The 23615-nt window shown below is 42.3% G+C and overlaps 1 long non-coding RNA gene and 1 other non-coding gene across 4 annotated transcripts; both read right to left on the bottom strand.

Moving 5' to 3' along the window:
• Positions 1-1319: 1319 nt before the first annotated feature.
• LOC134298357 (uncharacterized) lies at positions 1320-21651 on the bottom strand. Of its 3 annotated transcripts, XR_010005388.1 has the most exons (5): positions 21488-21651; positions 20952-21098; positions 19320-19410; positions 17740-17804; positions 1320-1777 (listed from the first exon to the last, which is right to left on the bottom strand). It is a non-coding gene; the product is annotated as an uncharacterized LOC134298357 (long non-coding RNA). The 3 variants fall into 3 exon arrangements; XR_010005389.1 differs by lacking the exon at positions 17740-17804 and having other exon boundaries at positions 21488-21648; XR_010005387.1 differs by lacking the exons at positions 17740-17804; positions 19320-19410 and having other exon boundaries at positions 21488-21637.
• Positions 1524-1602, bottom strand: mir101-1 (microRNA mir-101-1). Its single transcript, NR_129823.1, has one exon. It is a non-coding gene; the product is annotated as a microRNA mir-101-1 (primary transcript).
• Positions 21652-23615: the final 1964 nt, after the last annotated feature.

Here is a 23615-nt window from a genome sequence, read left to right as displayed (position 1 = left end):
TAATAAAGATGTTAAACAGAACCGGGCCCAGGATGGAGCCCTGCGGCACTCCACTCATGACTTCTTTCCAAGATGAAGAAAACGCATTGGTGAGCACCCTTTGGGTTCGTTCGCTTAACCAATTACAGATCCACCTAACCGTAGTTTTGCCTAGCCCACATTTGACCAGCTTGTTTGCCAGAAGGTCATGGGGGACCTTGTCGAAGGCCTTACTGAAATCCAGATATGCTACATTCACTGTGTTGAAAAAAGAGATCAGATTAGTCTGGCATAACTTGTTTTTGATAAATTAGTGTTTACTATTAGCACCGTGTTGACTATTAGCAACAGCTGAATCTTTATGTTATATTGCACAATGTTTTGCTTTTTTCATTACTTGCTCAGACTGGATCAAAATGCATATAGTAATAAAGGCAGCCACTGTTAGTTTAACTTGAATTACAGCCCTGGCCATTACAGGAAAACAAGGAATACTATTCCAGCTCGTTACTGTAAGTAGTAATTAGTTACTTCCAAGCTCTGATAATATTTGATATCATTATAAGACTGTTAAGGTCCTGAAGAATACTGGAAATCTGTTTTTCTTATCAGGATAGGCAGAGATTGAATGAAGAACAATACATTGAAACTGAATCTTGATATGACATAGACTCTGTGTGTTTCAGTGATTTCCTTGTCCAAAAATTGTGTAATCAGCTTAAGGGATGTGTTTCTCAAACTCTGTTTTCTATGTGCTTTGGACTTCAACTCCCAGAATCCCTGATCACTGGCCATGGCAGCAGAGGCTTCCGGGATCTAAAGTCCAAAACAGAATACATTAGCTCCTGTACTGGTAATTTCTCATTTAGATTATTACAATGGACCAGTCTTTGAAGATCACCCATGGGTTAGTTGCACCTGTTCCATAGCGGGGAATAGAAAATATATCGCATTAGCTTTAAAGAAATCACACAGGATGCCAATGTAATTCCAATTCAATGTGCTTAGGCATGGAATTTAGATATTTGAAGGAGCCTTCCTCAATATATACAGTGGGCCACTGGTATCCACTGGAGTTTGGTTCTGGTCCCATTACATACAGTGACATAATAGACTTGTGTACCTTATACAAAATGACAAGCCAAAGTTAGCTTCTAGGTCTGAGACTGTATGATCCATATTAGGTTACTCAGTGCTGAGTGGGGAATTGAATTTGGATGTCCACAGTCATAGTCCAATGTTCAAACCACTACATCATTCTGGCTCCCAAGGGTTGGTTAGAAACATTCAATAACTTCAAGAAAACCTCCCAAAAAATACAAATAAGTTACAACAAAGCATCTCTTTTTTTCACCATTTATTTTGAATCTAACATTGCCCTTAAAGCGCAAAAAAAAAAAAAAAAGACGGTGAGCTTAGTATATTACAGGGCCTGTCCAGCATATTTGCATTTTATTTTTACAAATGAAGCATAACCTAAGATTCCAGAACAGAATAATGTCTTCTTTGCTCTCCACTTGTTGAGTTTCTGTGAAGGCAAGATGGCTGCCATCCTTCAGTTATCACAGTACTGTACCTTTAGTATAGACAGCATCAGCACAGTGATAACTGAGCCAGGGCAGCCTGTCAGTCATTGCCTACTCACATCCTTGGAATAACAATGCTTCTATTTACTGGATACAGACAACTGCAGGAATCGATGGCTTTACCTCTCCATAGTTGTATGTACATTTAAAGAAAGATGATCATGGAGAATACCGATGCTTGGCTCTTCAATAGCATCGCTGAGGTGTTGAACCTGATGCACATATAAGAGAAAGGAAAATAAATGCTGCTGGGAAGTTTGATCTTCTAACACATCACAGACTTTTAAAATTGTGAATCATAACACTATTCAATAATACACCCCTTCCTCTGAAAGCCAATTCATTCAAGAAATTGGCCTCACTGTGAATAGTTTATATTGATGCAAAACAGCAAAGTTAACTGAAAAAAGTATACATTGTGTGTTTATTCAGATTTAATTATAGTATTATCTCTAGGAATCCTTACGTTCTCAATTGTGTTCTATGGTGAGCTTCCTGCAGGAGTTGACCACAGCGTCATGCTGGGGGCCCTAGAAACTCCCAGAGAGATGTTCATAGCATTTTTCTAATTTGTAGTTTTTCATATTCACAGAGGTCCTGTGCCCCTAACCCAAGCAAATGTGGAGGTCTAACTGTACACACAAGACAATATGGCAAAGATAGCCTTCCTTAGCTCTGCTGAAATTAACCAAGATTACTGTGATTCAGTGATGTGTGCTTAGCAGCCATTAGCATTATGCAATACCCTTCAAGCAGCTTCACACAACACACTCCACGAAATTTAAATTCAGTTTCAAATGCCAGCTCTGAGACCCAGAATAGGGAAATCTTGAAACATGATCCAGTTAATCCTGGATTTATCACCTGTATATTTGTACACTACATGAAGAGAGCCATTCCATTTTATTCAGACTGCAAGTCCAAACTTGGATTTAGCCAGATTAATACCTGAAGGAGCTGCCATATAAATGGGCAAAAAGTGACAAAAGTTGACGTTAAACAGGCAGTGTCAGTAACATTTTGGAGAGGCAGTTTTCAGATAACTCCTCTTGTACTTAGCTCCCACCACTCAGCAGGTTTACTCCTGCCATACTACCTTTACTAGTTGAAATTTTGCTAGGTGTGGCTTTTCTTATGATTGTGGCACTATGGTTTTAGCCTGGAAATCCCTTTTTGTCTATAGCTCCTATATTAAAAAGCCTTTATTACCTAAATATACTATAGATGTACTTTAATCAATTATTATGTATATAGCTCCTATATTTCTCATCACTTCTTGTTCTCTTGCAGATGGAGACAAGCAAGCAAGGTTAGCGGTCGCTCCTTATTTTCACCACATATTTATTTATTTATTTTATTTACAGTATTTATATTCCACCCTTCTCACCCCGAAGGGGACTCAGGGCGGATCACATTATAACACACACAGGGCAAACATTCAATGCCCATAAACACATCAAACAGAGACTGAGAGACACACGCAGAGGCAAGTTAACCTTCTCCTGAGGGGATGTTCCATTCTGGCCACAGGGAGGAGCAGCTGCTTCATCATCCACACTGACGGCACTTCCTCATTCCAGGTCGTAAATTAGTTAATCTTGCCTCCCCACTTTATAAGTGGTACCTTATCTCCTACTTGATAGATGCAACTATCTTTCGGGTTGCTAGGTCAGCAACGAGCAGGGGCTATTTTTTATTTTTAATTGACGGGTGCTCACCCCGCCACGGGCTGGCCTCGAACTCATGACCTCATGGTCAGAGTGATTTAAGGCAGCTGCGCCACAGCCCGGCCCCTGTATGACATACTTGGTCATACCCCTTCTGAGACAGAATAGTGACAGCGACCAGTTCTTAGGGCCATCCTTTCAAAGGAGCATAAGCCTCAGCAAGTGCCCCTTGCATATTAGCTGTGCACAGTACCCCTCAAGGCAACATGCTTATTTCTCAATTTGCATGTACAATATGACCACTGAATCCATGAAGGATACATTCCCAGACTTTGTGTGGATATGTGAAACCCTGAATAACAGTGAATACTATTGAAATGAAGGACTTCTGCTCCAATAATACTAGAGTTGTACTGAAGGACCTAGAAAATGCCCAGAGAGGGCATATTTTGTCAGACGTGGATAACTAAAACCATGGATGCTGATACCACAGATATGGATATTGTACAGAATTATTTATCTTTGAACAAAAATGGTATTCAGAAAACTCGCTGACCATCACAAAATAAAAACACGGAGCAAATTCATAGTTGTGTTTCTGCTAGGCACAGGCTTTCTCACACAGCTACCTTCTTGTAGCAGATTTTGAGCAAATGGGATGTGGTATATGCCTGTGTGTGCGTATACATGTGCTGCTGGGGGGGGGGGGGGGGAGGAGAGAGATTGTGTCCTCTCATTTGGTGCTATGACTACTGGATACAGGTCACTGGAATAAAATATGCTGTTGTTCTGGTACCTGCTCTAATCACAGCAACCTAAAAGCATCTGAAACTATCTGGAGGTCAGTCATTTTCTTCCCAATATGTCAAGGACCACTACCGTATTTGAGCCCACATTATTGAAACAATTTAAAATGTACATGTAAAAAGGAATAAAATGCAGTTGTAAACCAATTCAATTTCTACGTCTTGCCGAAGTCATCCAATGGGTTCCCATGGATGAACCCTGGTATCCAGACTCATCGCCCAGTGTTCAAACCACTACAGCATGTTGGCTTTATATAATAAATATATGCACACAAAATGTTGTATATCATTAATTTTATTGTGCTAGAAATTGGTTTTCTTTATACAGATTTCTTTGTAAGGAAAAAAGTCACATAGACACTTGAAGAAACTAAAACAATAGAGAGAAAAAACTTTTTTGCCCTCAATGTATCGACCTCATGATCTGAATCCTGTCCAGATTATGAATCTCTGATCAATAGAGCTACATATTCCCTAATCCTATGCTAGAACTTCAAGGATTCCTGGATTGTGTGCACAGGTATACATGCAGAAGTGTATGTGTGCACATATACTATTTATAAGGGCTTATTTGAATTTTTTACCCAAAAAGATACAAAATCTAAATCAGGAATAAGAACCATGTGGTACTCCTCTGTTGTTGTGGCATTGCCCTGTGCCATGCTCATTAGGGTTCTTGGGAGCTACAGTTCAAGGCCATCTGGAGGATTATAACTTCCCACTCTATATAAGGCATGTTGCTAAAAGACTGACTATCCTTGAATGAGAGAAATCAACAAAATACCATTTAGAATGGTAAAAGCATTGCTTCGGATGCCTAGATAGCATTAAAATATAGATAATACAACCAGTCATATTTTCACATTATTACTACTAGGGGTAACATAGGTGATATATACATTATTATATAAAACAAATTAATTAAAAATAGTGCCAATTCTACCACATATGCAAATTGTTTTTGGTCTGGTGCCAGAATGACACCAATTGGGCCTCTCAGAGAAGTCACAATGAAGGTGCCAAAGCCAAGAAGGGACTTCTCTCATGTTCTTCTATATAGTGTGTTACCTCCAAGGTAGGTCACAGAGGGCAGTGCCTTCAACAGACTTCATTTACATTTACCCCTCTCAAGTACCCGAGCTAAACCATCTCCTTGGTTTACTGAGGAGCTGGCAGCAATGAAGCAAAAGAAGAGGGATCTAGAGAGTGTGTGGCGTTCAGAGCCGAACTAGTCAACCCGAACACGGCTATGCTCCTATCTTAGGACATACGCCGCGGCAATAGATGCTGCAAAGAACATTTTCTTTGCAGCTAATATTGCGTCTGCAAAGAACCGTCTGGTGGAGCTGTTTCGAGTTGTCAGAGGTTTGTTATATCCCATCCTCCAAGACGGGATCCTCGATAACTCGGCAGCCCTCTCTGAAGCATTTGCTCAGTTTTTTGCAGACAAAGTTGCTTTGATCCATTCTGGCTTTGACACCAACGGCAGTCTCCGAGGATGTAGCACGAGCACCTGCTTGTCCTATTTTGATGGGTTCTTTTCAATTGGTTCAGCCTGAGGACGTGGATAAGGTGCCTGGAGAGGTGGGGGCTACCACATGCATCCTAGACCCCTGCCCATCCTGGCTGGTGAGAGAAGCCAGAGGGGGATTGGCCGAGTGGGTTAAGGTGATGGTGAATGCCTCCCTTCGGGAAGGCATTTTTCCAGCGAGCCTGACATATGCTGTGATCAAACCACTGTTGAAGAAGCCATCACTGGACCCCACTCAACTGGACAGCTATTGGCCTATTTCCAATCTCCCCTTTTTGGGCAACGTCGTGGAACGTGTGGTGGCCACACAACTCCAGGCATTCTTGGTAGACACCGATTTTCTAGATCTGGCGCAGTCTGGCTTTAGGCTGGGACATGGTACCGAGACACTTGGTTGCCTTAGTCGATGATCTACACCGGGAACTGGACAGGGGGAGTGTGTCCCTGCTGGTTCTGCTGGACCTCTCAGCGGCCTTCAATACAGTCGATCACGGTATTCTTCCGAGATGCCTTGCCAGGATGGGGCTTGGAGGTACTGTTCTGCAGTCGCTAAAGTCCTTCCTGGAGGGTCGTTTCCACATGGTGTCACTGTGGAACATCTGCTCGGCCCCACAACCATTGTCTTGTGGGGTCCCTCAGGGGTCAGTACTGTCCCCCATGTTGTTCAACATATACATGAAGCCACTGGGAGAGATCATCCAGAGTTTCGGGGTGCGGTGTCATCTGTACACAGATGATGTCCAACTTTGTCACACCCTCTCACCTGTCACTAAGGAGGCTGTTCAGGTCTTGAACCAGTGCTTGGCCGCTGTGTCGGATTGGATGAGGGTGAACAAACTGAAATTGAATCCAGACAAGACAGAGGTCCTCCTGGCCAGTCGCAAGGCTGAACAGGGTATAGGGTTACAGCCTGTGTTGGACGGGGTCGCACTCCCCCTGAAGACACAGGTTTGCAGTCTGGGGGTTCTCCTGGATTCATCGCTGTGCCTGGGACTCCAGGTTTTAGCGGTGGCCAGGGGAGCATTTGCACAACTAAGACTTGTGCGCCAGCTGCGCCCGTACCTTGGGAAGCCTGACTTGGCCACGGTGGTACACGCTCTGGTTACATCCCGTCTGGACTACTGTAATGCTCTCTATGTGGAGTTGCCTTTGAAGATGGCCCGGAAGCTCCAATTAGTACAACGGGCAGCAGCCAGATTAATAACTGGGGCGGCATACAGGAAGTGTACCACCCCCCTACTTAGCCAGCTACACTGGCTGTCGATATGCTGCTGAGCCCAATTCAAAGTGCTGGTTTTGACCTATAAAGCCCTAAACGGTTCTGGCCTAATCTACTTGTCTGAACGTATCGCCTCCTATGAGCCAGCAAGATCCCTAAGGTCATCTGGTGAGGCCCTGCTCTCGGTCCCACCTGCCTCACAAGTGCGGCTGGCGGGAACGAGGGACAGGGCCTTCTCGGTGGTGGCTCCCCAGCTGTGGAACACCCTCCCCAGAGATATTCGACAAGCTCCAACACTTTTGGGCTTCAGAAGAGCCCTAAAAACATGGTTATGTACATAATGGCAAAGACAACACAGATTGACTTATGGCTAAAGTATGAGGGGTTTTTTTTTGGATGATTGGATCTGACTATATGTTTTAAAATTTTTATATTGTATTTAATAGTTTTAATTGATTTTATGTACTGTGTAATTTTGATTTTGTGTAGGCATCGAATTATTGCCATTGTTGTAAGCCACCCTGAGTCCCCTCGGGTGAGAAGGGCAGGATATAAATGTTGGAAATACATACATACAGACATACATTAACATATCATGAGATGGGATCACTAGTTTGATTTTCTACCTCTACCTTTAGCATAAGTTAGTTCTGTTAATCATGTAGGTTAGGAGAATTCATTTTAAAATATTTTTATTGACACACAATTTTTCTAACAATACAAAACATGAAAAGGCTACCGACAAATGCTACAAATTTCTACCACAGATTATACTACATACAAAGAGGAGGATAATCTAACTTCCTCTCCCTTTATCAGATCCCTTCATTCACATATTTTTAAACTTCCATTATGGGAACCTGTAATTCGTTTCTACTTGTTACATCTCTCTACCATCTATTGAAAGCTAAAGTTGCAATGTGTGCTCATTGCCTTCACAAAAGTAAAAAATGCATCCCAGTCTTCCAAAAAGTTGACCAAGGATTTTTCATTTGATCAACATTTCCACTAATTCAAGTGCTCAAAGGGTTTCTGCTTCTTACAGTGGATACACGGTTGGTGGAAGCATTTTTGGTTCTCTTCATTTGAAGAGCAAAGTCTTCAAATGAAGGCTTTGCTCCAGAGCCACCTTAATATCACGGGAGGTTCTACACGATATCCTCTATCTATACTTAAACTCACCTGAACTAACACAGTAAAAATCAGATGTCATCCTTATTTTCTACCAAAACCAGAAAAAAGTGAACAATGACTGGTCTGCAAGCTGTATCAAAAAGGCAGGCTTACAGGATGATGCTGACATTTCCCACATAAAGTCAAAAGCTGAAAAAGAATTACATAATAAGAGTGCTTATATAAGTGGTGATTTAAGATGCAACTCAGTCATTCATATCAGTGACTCCCTTTGCCTTTAACTTCACTGGAAAGCAGACTGTAACCTCAAGGCACTCTGTTCCTTGACATTTAGATCCAAAATGGAAAACATTCAATCAGTATCTCTACTGATACTGAAGGAAGTGAGGTTGCAAATATATTAGTAAATGTATTCACATTACCTGAATTTGAAAACTGATTTTTATATATTTATTTTTATCAGTGTTTGGAAATTTGTTATGGAAAGACTAGTTCATTTTGACTATTGCAATGCCAAAATTGTAAAGTAACTAACCAGCTACTTCACAGAAATGGCTGTAAAAAGAAAAACCACAAGAGGGCAACAATGAGACAAATTCTTGCTCAAAATATGTGTAACATGTTAAAAAGAAACCAGAAACAAATGTTACATAAGAAGAGAGCAATATTTACACAATGGAACAGGAAGCTCAATTAACCCAGTTAATCTGAACATGTTTATTTGAGTGGTTTGACAAGGATATTTTACCAGGTTTTAAAAACTACAACCCCCCCCCCCCCAAAAAAAGCCTCTTTTGTGAGGTACATGCATTACAGAAGAGACACACTTCAGAGATCCTTTACTATTTAAACATAAGTGGCTTCCAGTGGTTCAAATATTTGGTTTTCCATATGTTTTTGAGAATCCCTGGCCATTGCATGGCTAAGACTTCTGGGATTAGAACCCAAAATATCAGCAAGCTAAGAACCACTGTGCTGAAATCAAACCGCTTCTTTATTTCTCCTCAGTTACAAAACAGAAACAAAAAGTTAGCTGCTGGATAGAAACCTACGCAAATGATGAGGAAACTGACAGATACCTTAAAAAAAAAAAACACCTTTCTTTCTCTATGACATCATGTGATTTTTATCTTCAATGCAGTTAGGTTAATCTTCTACCCTTTCTCTCCTTATTTCATTGTACAAAGTACAATGACAATAAAGTTATTATATTCTATTCAACATCACATATTTTACAGTGACAAACTATGGTATATGATTTATTTATTTTTTTTGCAGATCTACAGTTGTAATCTGCAAAGTATACAAATGCATTTCGAAATTCGACCAGAGCTCTTGGTATATGGTTTTCATGAACTTAACTGAGGGTTAGTGAAGTTTAGATTATCAACAAGCATCTGAGCATTATTACTAGGAATAATGTGAAGACATCTGTCGTTGCGCTTTGCTACTCTGCTGCTGAATATGCATGCCCAGTGTGGAATACATCTCACCATCTTAATGAGACATGCCGCATTATCACAGGATGTCTACGTCCCACAACACTGGAGAAATTATACTGTTTAGCTGGCACTGCTTCACCTGATACCGATTAAGCTGTAGCCTGGAATGTATTGCTACAACTGGGAAGGTTAACAGCAGCTGCCTCCAAAGTCCCTTACTAAGCATGTGGAACAGCAAAACAGAGGGAAAAATGAATGGATAGATAAACTTTACCAATTACCTCATGTTTACAAAACTCACTCGGTGCACTTTGCCCAGTTTGTTTTTATGATTTTTATTCTGGTGTTTAAATCAAGTTTTATTATGCTCACCATTTTAATTCTACTATGTCAATGTGTAAAATTTTATAATTGCATTTGTTTTTTCTTTTTGATGTGTTTTGTTTGTTGTATTCACTTGGGCTTGACCCCATGTAAGCTGCTCCAAATCCCATTGGGGAGATGGAGGCGGGGTACAAGAATAAAGTTGTTCTTATTATTAATAATAATAATAATATTATTTGCTCTTTTAACTGAGATATTCTTGTACATGAGGCTTTTCTGAAAACAATTTTCTACAACATTCTATCTTCAGGAGATGGTGACATCTTTTTTATTGTCTACATACATGCACAACAAGAAGACAATGAAGAATAGGAGCAAGACTTTTACTTAGTTTTCATAGAAAAAGCTATCAATGCTAAATCTTCACTTGCCTTTTGCTCTTCACATACCTACTACTTGTGTAATATATTTTGTCCACAATGGAACAGATGGATGATCAAGCTTTCACCAAATGCCATGTTTTCTTTCTTCTAAGTGGTTAGGATGATGCCAAATGATGGAAAATAACAAGGTGGGGAAGATGGGACATGAAATCCATAATCTGGCTAACTGGGCATAACCGTATTCCCTAGATTTAATATTCTGGATTAGCGCAATTAAGCAAAAATAAGAAGTGAAGGCCTTGAACCTTGTGACTTAATATCTGCCATCATGTTTGTGGCAAACACAACTTCTCAAATGTCTTTGTATGTCCTTTTTAGATTATTGTGGAAATTTGAATATTTTTTCTCACTCTCTAGTAAAACCTGGTTGATATCAACAGTGATGGAAATCATTTTGTATCTGGCTACATGAATACAACCAGTTTCCTTTCTCTTCCCATGGGATACAAAATGGTCATAAAATAATGAATGGTAAATCTGGGTGGCTCGTACAATATGGGTCAGCCGAGTGTAGGTTCACGAGGGACTACTGTACTATGCTAAAACAGACAGGATTGCAGCCACTGTCTTTCAGATTAGAGACTGCAACCTTATTGTTTGTACATTTCATTTTTCTTTTGAAATGAAAATCATATCCAACTAACTCTAACATGGTGCAAGCAAAAAAAAAAAAACCACAGTATAAAGCAAAGCAACATCTGTACAAGAATCTAGATAATAGAAAGGCCATACAGTGTTCCCTCACTACGTTGCGGTTCACTTTTCACGGATTTGCTGTTTCGCGGTTTTTCAATAAACTCTAAAAGACTATTATAAATCATAAAAAATTACAATTTACACCCTAATGAAGAGAGGAAGGAGAAACCAAAGGAAGAGAAAAGGAGCCCAAGCGACAATGGGAGGAGAAGGAAGCGATTTATCAACACACAATTGGTTGATAAAGACTTAAAATAGTGTATAACTACTAAAATAATGTATAAATATTAAAATAAATATAGCGGCCCTACTTTGCGGATTTTCACTTATTGCGGGTTGAACTGGAAACTAACCCCCGCGATAAGCGAGGGAATACTGTATTAGAAAATAAGCAGCCCCATACTTCATAAAGATTACATTTATTGAAAAAGTATTAAATCATCTCCATTTGCTGAAATGGAAAAAATACATAGTTTAGGAATGTAGACATCACATCGTTGGCACACAGTGGACAATGTTTTCAAAATACTCATAAGAAACTCAGATGGGATCCGCTTGTTTTTTAAAAACTAGGCTGCAATACTTGGGTTTAATAGACTCGGATACAAATTTCAGCTTAGTCATGCAACTAGTCAGTGGTTTCCAGTGTAACTTACCTCACTGTGCAGTTATGGCCATATTATGAGATGGGTTCCCATCTACGCTTCTCAGTTTCGTGTATGAGGAGCTTTTGGTCTGGAACCCAGCACAGTTGAAGAGCACAAGTCCCAAGATAAAATTTGGGACAGTCAGTTACAGTGTGAGACTGCTTACTGTCCAAAACCCCAGAGAGTCACTGCCACTCAGCACAGACAACTCTGATCTAGATCTCACTCAAATTTATAGGTTCCTGCAGATGTAATTACAACCTCAAATTAAGATGCTATTTGCATCTCTAGAATTCTGTCCAGAGAATCACTCTGAAGCTAGAGTAGGTGAACAATCTTCAGACTCCTGTGTCCTCTGCTCATAATCTCTCTTCTTCCGTGATAGCCATAAGCTTAGAAGCTTTTGGCTCTGTTTCCAATGAGCCACAGTTGTTGTTGTATTTTGATCCTGTTTTTCTCCACCAAATACATCCAAGCCCAAAACGTTTAGAGTTACAGCCAAATTGACTGTAAAACTAACTGAAACAAAGCAAATACTGCACAGCTTGAAGTCATCACAGCATACAGGAAACCATACTTAATGCCAACCCCAGTTTATCCACATTAAAAATGTAGTCACAATGGCCATGCCAGAATAAAAGGGCAGGGACTCATACACCCACGGTTCATTGGCACAACCATCTTTATGTGTTTAACATGTTCCTTTCTTACTATGTCTTCATTGTTTGTTAAGTTTATGTGAAGATATGCTATTTTGTAATTTAAAACACAATAAATCTGTTCGGAGATGTGCTGCTTATACTGAGTTTCTGGCTGTGGTTCTGTTCCGTCTCCTGAGACCATTTTAGTTTGATATGTCAGGCCCGGGCTGTGGCCAGCTGTTTCCATCCCTATCAATACGATGCTTCTAACTCAATGATAAGCTGCGCCCACTGAACTACAGCACCAATCCTATGAATTTGGAGCACATAATATGCTGATTCAATAATAAGTTTTCCCACCTCACTGTGTAATCAATATTCACTCTATGTAAGCCTACTGCTACATTTTCAAGAATACAAATAAATTCTTTCCCATATTGTCTGTTTGTACAACCTTTGAAGTTACCAACTTTTATACTTTCTGGTCTTGATGCCCTCATTGTGGTTTGAATTACAACCCTCATAATACCTTACCGGTGGCTAGTGAGATAAGCTTTTGGAAATTGTTCTCCAACACATTTGGATAGGAGCAGGTTATGAAATATTGTTTAATGAGAATAAGGTGCACGAAGAACTGATTGCCATCTTGATTAAAAAATATTGTGTACACTCCACTGGGACTATATATGTCAGGCCCATGAAGGTAGTTCTCATTTCAATGTGATTTCAGCGTAAGTTCCCAGTGGACGCTGCCTGCTCTGTGTAATTACAATAACGGCAGAATTCTGTTGCTTGCTATCACTAAAAAGGAAATCTATATATTTGAAACTGACAAATTAGTAAAAGAAGGGAAATGCAGACCTGTGCAAAGCAACAGCACAGTTCTGAGAACATTGGTTCAATACGTCTCATTAAAGACAGTGCAATTTCCCTGTAAGTTTAATGAACCAGGCTTGCTCTGTGTTTTCTTTCCTATGTGTCCTGAATATTTTTAAGCACTAGACACATCTTTAAGTCCCATGTTCTCTAACTCTTCTTTTTGTCACCTCTTATTTCACTAGATCAGTGGTTCTCAACCTGTGGGTCCCCAAGTGTTTTGGCTTACAACTCCCAGAAATCCCAGCCAGTTTATCAGCTGTTAAGATTTCCAGGAGTTGAAGGCCAAAACATCTGGGAACCCACAGGTTGAGAACCACTGCTCTAGATAATAGTAATTTGCTAGAGACAACCACTTACTGAGGCCTGATCTACACTGCCATATAATGCAGTTTCAAACTGCATTATATGGCAGTGTAGAAAAGCGCCTAAGATTCTGACCAAGCATACTTGCAACTTTCCTATTCACTGAATTTTATAGGAGTCCAGATAACACCATTTTCAATCTTCCCATATTTTACCACTGTTTCTTTCACTTGCTGGAAAGGTCCCTGAAAGAAACAAAACAACTGCATAATGGTTTTGGCTTGCCAGGTGGTTGCCACACTAGTAACAGCCTGCCTGGCATCAACTCTCATTAGGGACTACTTTCTATCAGCTGATGGCCAATACTGTGCGTGTTCATGAAGATACAAGCTTAAGAAGAATTGAACACACAACATATGGACAACACAAAACAACATCACAGCTATGTGCTCACTTTGTAAATTAATGTCTATATTATTCCTAGAACTTACTTGAATTAATGTCTCACTTTCTCCTTCTATTCTGTGTATGATGCAAGAACCCTTTTAAGTAATAACTTCCTCGGATGACAGCAGCACACAAACAATTCAATGGAAAATGTCCAAGAATACCTTTCTAGCAATGCATCCTCCCTGGCTGACAAGTACATCAGGGACACAAGTACCATCTGCTATTTTTTCAGGACACCTGATAGACTAGTCATCCCTTTTAAAATAGACACCACTTCCCTTAAAACATGCACACACATATAACAACATTACAATTTTTTTTTAAAAACCCCACATAAAATCCTAAATCCTCGAAAGAAGAGAATCTCTTCATAGCTTTGTTGGCCCTACATCTGTAAAATACAAATAAGAGGAAGTATAACATTACTAAGTGCGAGAAGGACATTTTGTTCAGAAATGGGTTTAGGATAGATTCTCTTCCCAAACCTTTCAAATGCTGACAAGTAATAAGGGGAGGGGAAGCAATGGGTGTATTTACAGAGAAATATCTTTTTAAACCACAGATGCTGCACTGGTGGCACCAAGGGCACAGACCCGAAGCTTGGTTGCTTATTGGCCAAAAGAAGCAAACACCCCTATGTTTTGTTAAAATATAACCTAGTCAGTCACCATGGAGCAAATGGTTGATCTAAGCATCCCACACTGTGAACATTCTGTTTACTTGTATATGTATGGCCCTGGGCAACGTCTAAGTGTTTTGCTAAACAAATTTAAAGGTTCTCATTTTTCTTCCCCTAAAGGAAATAATTAAGATCCAGCTACTGTGAAACTTCAAAATATTCTGGATTGACAGCTGTTGTGCATCTTCGGGTTTATGGAGAACTCTAAGATGAACCTATCATTTTTTTCTTAGCAAAATCTGCTCAGAAGTGATTACCTTAACATTCCTCTAAGGCTGAGAGAGTGTGGTTTGCGAAAGGTCACTCAGCAGGCTTCCATAACCAAATGGGGATTTGAAATTTGTCCAAAGTTCAAATTATTAAACCACACTGGTTCTTTAGGATTGACAGTATGGGTAGCATAGATGGCAATGGTCATAACTCAGAAAAGTGATGTTTTGAGCAAATCACCATGTATGTTATACGGTAAGAAGTTGAGGAAGACTTGGTAAACAGCCATTTGTCTTGGTAAACAGCCATTTGATCTGCAAGTGGCATGATGTCCAGACAGAGAAGAAGTGGCAACTATATTCTTCTACTAGGTAGCTAAATATAAAGCTACTAAATATCATTTTTAAAGGCAATCCTATATATTTTAATTTTGAAACTTATTCCAAATGATCACAGGTTGACTTATACTTCCTATTACAAAAACCCCTATTTCAGAATACTGTAAGCTTAATCTACCTGAGTAGTTAATTTCTAGGCGATGAAGTGGGGCCACTCAAATCTAGACATCATGGTGATAATCTTAAACACGCTTCTGAAATGAGATTTGTGCATTCTAAGTAGACTGGAACATACTTAGTCCTAATCCTTTTTAATATTGGTTTTAAACCACTTCATTGGATGTGTTGCAATAGTAGATTTCCAGAATAGTTTAGTGTTTACACCTTATTTTTTGGTTACTTAATAGTTAATGTTTATTTTACTTAAGTGATATTTGTCTTTACTGTTCTAATATAGCACAAGTCCTAAGTAAAATAATACTACGTATTTTTGACATTCATATTGAAATCTGAAATATATAAAGAAAGTCTTTACTTTCTGTATATATTTACTCAGTAGAAGGGCACTCTGTCCATTCTCTCAGACACTGTATTCTGGGTCTCAGTGCTTACCTGGATTGAAAACAGGCTTGAATTTACAATTGCCATTCTATACATTTAAGCCAGGCTAGCTCCCAATGAAGTAAAATTTACTTCTGAGTAAATATGCCGACGATCAATATGGTTAATATGATGTTTTCCTATAAAAGGTCAAGTCTTCTCAGACTCTCCATAGAATAGGAGAACAGTATTGGTTTCTGGGCGGGGGACAAAGTAGTTCTGATTTCCGCTCAACCACAAAACCACTACATGGGCCTCTAGCCAGGACTGGCTCCCAGATGTTATGTTGCCCAAGACAAGGGACAAAATGGTTTCTTCCTCCATTCCATGTGCAAAAAACAGCTGGACTGGCAACTGAATCTTATGTCAACAACACCAACAGAACACTATCCTGCAACACCTCTGAGGATGACAGGCAAACTTGGGCCCTCCAGATGTTTTGGACTACAACTCCCACCATTCCTAACAGCCTCAGGCCCTTTCATTTTCCCTCTCAGCTGCTTAAGCTGAGTCCAAAACACCTGAAGGGCCCAAGTTTGCCCATGCCTGTGCTAGCTGCTAAACTGAGGCACACAAAGCTTTGCCTTCCATTATTCACTGTTGCTGCTATTGATACTCCGCAGTATTTACCACCTCAAGGACACAGCTTAATGGTACAGCCACACTTGCCTCAGGCAAGTCAGCCTCTTTCAATTTGAGTTGCCTCAAAAGGTTGGTATGAGGACAAGCGCAATGCAAATGCCACACCTGCATACATCAGGGATGTTAAGTCTTTTTAACTTTCAAAACCCTTGTGCCCTTCACAAGCTTAGCAGAAAAGACAACTTTGACTTATGTGACATTTAGAAAACCATATCCACAGCTTCAAATCTCTTTGCTTATGTGTGAGATGGGGATCATGCAGTCCTTTAGATGTGTGACTCCCAGCTTTTTTTTTCTCCACTGGCTAGGGCTGCTGGGAGCGGCAGTCCAAAAGCTAAAGGGAGAGGGCACATAATTCCCACCCTCTGCAACTTCTGGAGACATGAGGGATGCATAGTCAATGCAATACACCTCTTTCATTCTTCAACACACACTCCATTTCCTATCCTGGCTGGTCCTCCTTTGGCAAGAAGGACGTTATTTGGTCCCATGCCTAGAAATAAAAACTGTTGAATAGTGGAATACACTGCCTTGAAAGGGGATGGAGGCTCCTTTTTTGAAGTTCTTTAAATAGAGATCTTTCAGAAGTGCTGTAGCTGTGTATTCCTGCATGGAAGGGGGTTTGCCCCTGTAAGGTAAAAGGTAAAGGTTTTCCCTGACGTTAAGTCCAGTCGTGACCGACTGGGGGTTGGTGCTTGTCTCCATTTCTAAACCTAAGAGCCGGCGTTGTCCATAGACACCTCCAAGGTCATGTGGCCGGCATGACTGCATGGAGCACCGTTACCTTCCCACCCAAACGGTACCTATTGATCTATTCACATTTGCATGTTTTCAAACTGCTAGGTTGGCAGGAGCTGGGGCTAACAGCAGGCGCTCATTCCGCTCCAGGAATTTGAACCTGGAACCTTTTGGTCCGCAAGTTCAGCAGCTCAGCGCTTTAACACACTGTGCCGCCCTTTTGCCCCTGTAGCCCCTTCAAATTCTGAAATTCTATTATTCTCAATAAATAAATAGAAACAATGTATTAATTGGATGGCTTGTTTAATGTTTTTTGTACTTCACAGTTCAGTCATGAGTTGTGGCGAGCTCCCAGCTGTCAACCCTAACTTCTGCCTACCTAGCTGTTCAAATGCATGTAATGTGAGTAGATAAATAGGTACCGCCTCGGCGGGGAGGTAAATGTGTGCCCCATGCAGACAGGTCAGAAACGATTGGAGAAAGTCTATGGACACCATGCTTCTTGGCATAGAAAAATAGAACAAGATCACCTCCCCATGGCTAGAGTTGAGCATAGCCTCCAGATGCCGGAGATGGAAAGAGTCCTTTACCTCTATCTGTGTATTGTATGTTTTTGTTACTGTGTAAAAAGGGCACTGAATGTTTGCCTTATATATGTAAACTGTAATCCGCTCAAAGTCCCTCTTGGGAGATAAAGCGGAATATAAATAAAGTGTATTATTATTATTATTATTGTAAATTGCTTGAGCTATTTTGCTCTAAATTATATTATGGAATCCACTTACCCACGCTGGAGGGAAACGGCCTCTCTAGGAAATTGCTAGGTCCTCCAGGGCCATTCTGTGATACGCTGGACCAAAAAATTAAGTAATGTAGTGACATTCAGTTGTATTTATCATTTAAGGTAACCATGGACTGTCTTGGAATGTATCTCCCATGTATTCAGAGGTTTTACTCCACTTGAGTGGCTTGGGAGAAAGTCTGTATATAAATAATACATTTATTAAAAAATAAAAGGAAGGTGAGCTAGTGGCACAACGATGTACAAAGATTTAAGCTTCTCTTTCTGCCAGCTGTAAATGAACACAGGCAAGTGGGATGATTTCTTGACTGACAGCTGGAAACCCCGATGCTGGAAGAAATCTCAGCCCAAGGGCCATAGACTTAACTGCCTGCTGTTGACATTACAGCTTTCCAAACTTGGCACAATCCCCTTGCAGTAAAATGCAAACACACTCTACATCAAATAATGATTTGCTGCTCTTGTAGCCAAACCATTCTTCCTCCCTAAAAACATTTCCAGCACCATGTGGCTGACCCATACGAAGCAAAACAGTCTTGATCACCCTAGCTTCCAATCACGGATGGAGTATGGAGGTAAGTGGGGCTGTGAAGCCATCCTATGGTTAGAGGATGGGATAAAATGATCTGGCAAAACTGGACCACTGAGACACTGACAAAATTGAGCCTACTCAGAAATTAGATGAACTACAGAGTTGGAAGAGACCCCCCAGGGCCATTCAGTCCAACCTCTTGTCAGGCAGGAGCACACCATCAAAGCACTCCTGACAGATGGCCATCCAACCTCTATTTAAAACCCTCCAAAGAAGAGAGTCTCTGCCACACACCATCATAATCATCCTATTCTACTCTTAAACAGCCCTAGCCTTCATGAGGTTCTTCCTAATGTTTAAGTGGAAGATCTTTTCCTGCATTTTGAATCTATTGTTCCATGCCTTGGTCTCTAGAGCAGAAGAAAAACAAGCTTTCCCTCTCTTCAATTGTCAATGAGATAATTTTGCTATTGCTCCCATGGTACTCAGAGTATTACTAGTATCAGCTGGAGGAAGAGGAAGTCTCTTTTAATGCAACGTCTAATGTATTAGAAATTGGACATTTTTGGTTGAATCCATTGTTATTGTAAAGTGCATGGCACTATATAATAACACTATATAAATAAACAATAACAATTTCCTTACAACCTCACAACTTCTGAGGATGCCTGCCATAGATGTGGGTGAAACATCAGGGGAGAATGCTTCTGGAACATGGTCATAGCGCCTGGAAAATTCACAACAATCCAGAAATTCTGGCCATGAAAGCCTTCGACAACACAAGTTCTTTTGTGTGTTGTCGAAGACTTTCATTGCTGGAATCACTGGATTTCTGTGAGTTTTCCGGGTTGTATGGCCATGTTCCAGAAGGATTCCCTCCTGACATTTCACACACATCTATGGAAGGCATCCTCAGAGCAGGACTGTTCACCAATAGGTCAGCGGTTCGACTCCAGGGAGAAGGCATCTGTGGCAGGGATCCTCAGAGGTTGTGAGATATACTGGAAACTAGGCAAGGGAGGTTTATATACCTGTGAAAGGTCCAGGGTGGGAGAAGGTCCAGGTTGGTTCATCAAGTGCTCTGCTATGGCTGACTTCTCTGGTTCAGTAAGTCTGCAGTGCCTGAAAGGCCATTCAATGTTAATCAAGGTGGCCAACTGCAACATTCACACTTTCCTCAAACAGACAAGAGTTCTTTCTCCCACCTTGGACATTCCACAGATATATAAACCCCACTTGCCTAGTTTCCAACAACCTCCCAACCTCTGAGGATTTTTCCTCCCATGTCAGGAGGGACTTGAGAAACCGCAAGTCGCTTCTGGTGTGAGAGAATTGGCAATCTGCAAGGACATTGCCCAGGGGATGCCCGGAAGTTTGATGTTTTACCATCCTGTGGAGGGCTACTCTCATGTTCCTGCATGGAGAGCTGGAGCTGACAGAGGAAGCTCAACCTCCTCTCCCTGGATTCAAACCGCTGACCTGTCCGTCAGCAGCACTGCTCTGAGGATGCTTGCCATAGATAATAAAGGCCTGCAAATAATTAAAATCAAGAACCACTTGCCTACCAATCTCGAGACTCCTACCCAATTTGAAAACAGCTCTGGGATCCTTGCTGCTACGGGCTGAAAAATGGCAAAAGGCCCGAAAAGCAGGAAGATCCACTTCTTGGCAGCCGGCCGGAGAAAGAGGATCACCTACTGCCAGGTGAGATACACAGTATGTATGTCTTTTTTCGTGCCAGGAGCGACTTGAGAAACTGCAATTTGCTTCTGGTGTGAGAGAATTGGCTGTGTGCAAGGACGCTGCCGCGTGTGTGTGTTTTTTTGATGTTTTTACCATCCTTGTGGAAGGCTTCTCTCATGTCCCCGCAAAGAGCTGCAGCTGAGCAATGGTTCTCAACCTGGGGTCCCCAGCTGGTTTTGGCCTACAACTCCCAGAAATCCCAGCTAGTTTACCAGCTGTTAGGATTTCTGGGAGTTGAAGGCCAAAAACATCTGGGGACCCCAGGTTGAGAACCACTGTGAACCACTCATTCGCGCTCTCCTTGGGTTGGATTCAAACCAGCAACCTTTAGGTCAGCAACCTAACCTTCAAGTCATCAGTCCTGCTGGCACAAGGGTTTAACCCACTGTGCCATTGGAGTTAAACCCTTGTGCCTTCAGGGTTGTTGTGTTTTCCGGACTTTATGACCATGTTCCAGAAGTATTATACCTCATAACCTCTGAGGATGCCTGCCAAAGATGTGGGCGAAACGTCAGTAGAGAATACTTCTGGAACATGGCCATATAGCCCAGAAAACACACAACAACCCTGTGATTCCGGCCATGAAAGCCTTTGACAACACCTTGTGCCTTCTCTTCAAGTTATTGGTCCTGCTGGCACAAGGGTTTAACCCACTGCACCACTGGATGTACAGATGGGGGAATCTCAGCAGGCTCAGCTTGTCCCACGAGAAGGAATCCCGCTCTCTTGTGCCACCCTTAAAGCGACAGGCGCCCTGTGGCCGATCTTCCCTGGCAACTGGCACCCAGCCCAAGGGGCAACTCCAAGCAAGGCAGGTCGGCAGGCGGCGGGATCTCCTGGCGGGACTTTCTTGCTTGCAGGGACCTCCGAGAAAGTGACAGCTGAGCAGCAGCGCTGGCTCCTCCTTTTGGGATACTCACCCCAGCCTTGGTGACTCCTCCAGCCTTCCTCCTCTTCTTCCTCCTCCTCCTCCTCTTTCCTACGCTCCTCCTCCTGGATGGTTCATGTAAACAACATCCCGGGCTATATTTACAATCACTTGACTGGAGGGGAGCCGTGCCAGGAGTCTTGGGGAAAAATAAAAGAGTGCGCAACATTACTGCCTGCACAGAGATCCCCTCCCTCTCCAAAAGCAGGAGCCTCTATTATAATTATTATAGATCTCCTGCCTAAATTCCCCCACTCCCTGTCAGAGCTGCTTTTATAAACATCCAGGAAAGGGAAAGGGATAGGAGTTGGCTTCCTTCAGCATCCTCTCGCCTAGTGGTTGAAGCAAACATGGATAATATAATAATAATAAAAGACGTGTGTGTGTGTGTGGGGGGGGGGGGGGGGAGGATAGGATGAGTGGAGATGCCAATTTTTTCCTCCCTCCACTGCTTCCCAGCCCCCTTCCTCGCCCAGCGATGGCAAATGCAACACATCTCCAGCCTCCCTCCCCTTGCAAGGCACAGACCTGGAGGTGGGCTCCTTCCCGGGTCCTGTCCAGAGGCGAGATGGGACTCCAAGAGGGGAAAGAGAGGCGCCTGGCAGGAATGAGCCCACCAACACCCGTGGCTCGCCTCCTCTTCCTCCCTCCCTCTTTCCCCGCCTTCTCCCCTCCCTCCTCCCTTTTCACCCACCCCATCCAACCCCCCTCCCTTTGCTTCCCTCTCTATTTCTTATTATCCCCCCCCCCCCATACACACACATTTCCCCCTCTGTCTTTGTTCTTTAGGGCTCTTTGCAGGAAGATTATCTCATGACGCAGCAGCAAAGGCTCGCCACAACGTGACTGTCGCCATTTTTCTGTTTTTATTATACACAGATACCTTTCCTCTCTTTCAACACCAGGCATGCGTGGGCCAACTTCGGCCCTCCGGGTGTTTTGGACTACAACTCCCACAATTCCTAACAGCCGGCAGGCTGTTAGGAATTGTGGGAGTTGTAGTCCAAAACACCCGGAGGGCCGAAGTTGGCCCATGCCTGATCTACACGGTAGAATTAGCCCAGTTTGGCAGCGCTCGAAAATTCCGTGACTTCATGCGGTGGAATCCTTGCAGTTTTACATCCTCTTTAGCTTTCTCTGGAGCCCCCGATGGCGCAGTGGGTCAAACCACTGAGCTGCTGAATCCGGATCCAGGGAGCGGAGCGAGCTCCCACTGTTAGCCCCAGCTCCTGCCAACCTACCAGTTCGAAAACATGCAAAATGCGAGTAGATCAATAGGTACCGCGTGACGGCGCTCCATGCAGTCATGCCGGCCACATGACCTTGGGGGTGTCTACGGACAACGCCGGCTCTTCCGCTTAGACATGGAGATGAGCGCCAACTCCCCAGAGTCCGACACGAGTAGACTTAATGTCAGGGGAAAACCTTTGCCTTACCTAGCCTGGTGTCTGACCAAGCTTCAACTAAAGTGCTGTCAAACTGCGTTAATTATGCAGTGTGGACGCACCCTCAGGCAACTGCAGGTCGCATGGTCAGAAAAAGCCCTTCACAACTTATGCAGGACACAAAATGTTAGGGGGGGGGTCTGTGTCGGGGGAGTCTCTTTTCGATCCCACTGAGAGATGGCTTCCATGCCTGGCCGAGTTGGAGCGGTTTCGTCCCGCTTTCCCGCGCTTCTCCTCAACATGGAGTCGTTGACACTTCGGCTCGGTCCCAAGCCCCCTAGCGGCGGCTTTGCGGCGTCACACTCGAGAGAAACCCTTCTGGTATTTCACTCCATGCCCAACTAATACAATTAAAAGGACACACCTGGCAATCTCCAGACCCACTAAGAAAATCCAACAAATGCTACATTCAGCAAAGGACGAGAGGGATCCTCTCACCTCTGCAGGAGTCTACCGTATCCCATGAAGCTGTGGACAAGTCTACATAGGGACCACCACACGCAGCAACAGAAAGGAGGAAACCATGAAAATGAACAAAATCTGACTATCAGTATTTAAAAACCCTCTAAAATCAGGACAGTAAATATATAAAGAACAACACTCAGAAGACAGGGGAATTGCAGTCAAGAAACAACCAGGGCCAGTGAACACTTTCCAACAAAGAATTCTCCCAGGCAGAATACAGTCAAGCTTTGAAGTTGCCAGGCTATTCAATGCTAATCAAGCAGGCCAATTGCAACATTCATACTTGCCTCAGATAGACAAGAGTTCTTTCTCACAACCTGGAACTTCCACAGATATATAAACCCCACTTGCCTAGTTTCCAATATACCTCACAACTTCTGAGGATGCCTGCCATAGATGTGGGTAAAACATCAGGAGAGAATGCTTCTGGAACATGGCCACACAGCCCGGAAAAGTCATAGCAACCCAACCCTTCGGATATTTCACTCCATGCCCAACAAATACAATTAAAAGAACATACCTGGCAATACCTCAAGGGGAATTAAATGCTGCCAGCTGCAGGTCTGTTTTACTTTTGAAAAGGAAATGGTTGCTTTCCCACAAAGGCCTTCCTGGCCTTGACAAGTGCTTTTTTAATGACCACCAAAGCATTGTAGCACCTGAGGCTGGATCTACGCTGCCCTATAACCCAGATCCTTAACTCAATTATAAGACTCCACACTGTCAGATAATCCAGTTCAAACCGA

Source organism: Anolis carolinensis, chromosome 4 (genome assembly GCF_035594765.1).
Source record: "Anolis carolinensis isolate JA03-04 chromosome 4, rAnoCar3.1.pri, whole genome shotgun sequence".
Taxonomy (NCBI): Eukaryota; Metazoa; Chordata; class Lepidosauria; order Squamata; family Dactyloidae; genus Anolis; species Anolis carolinensis.
This window is presented reverse-complemented; position numbering and strand designations above follow the sequence as displayed.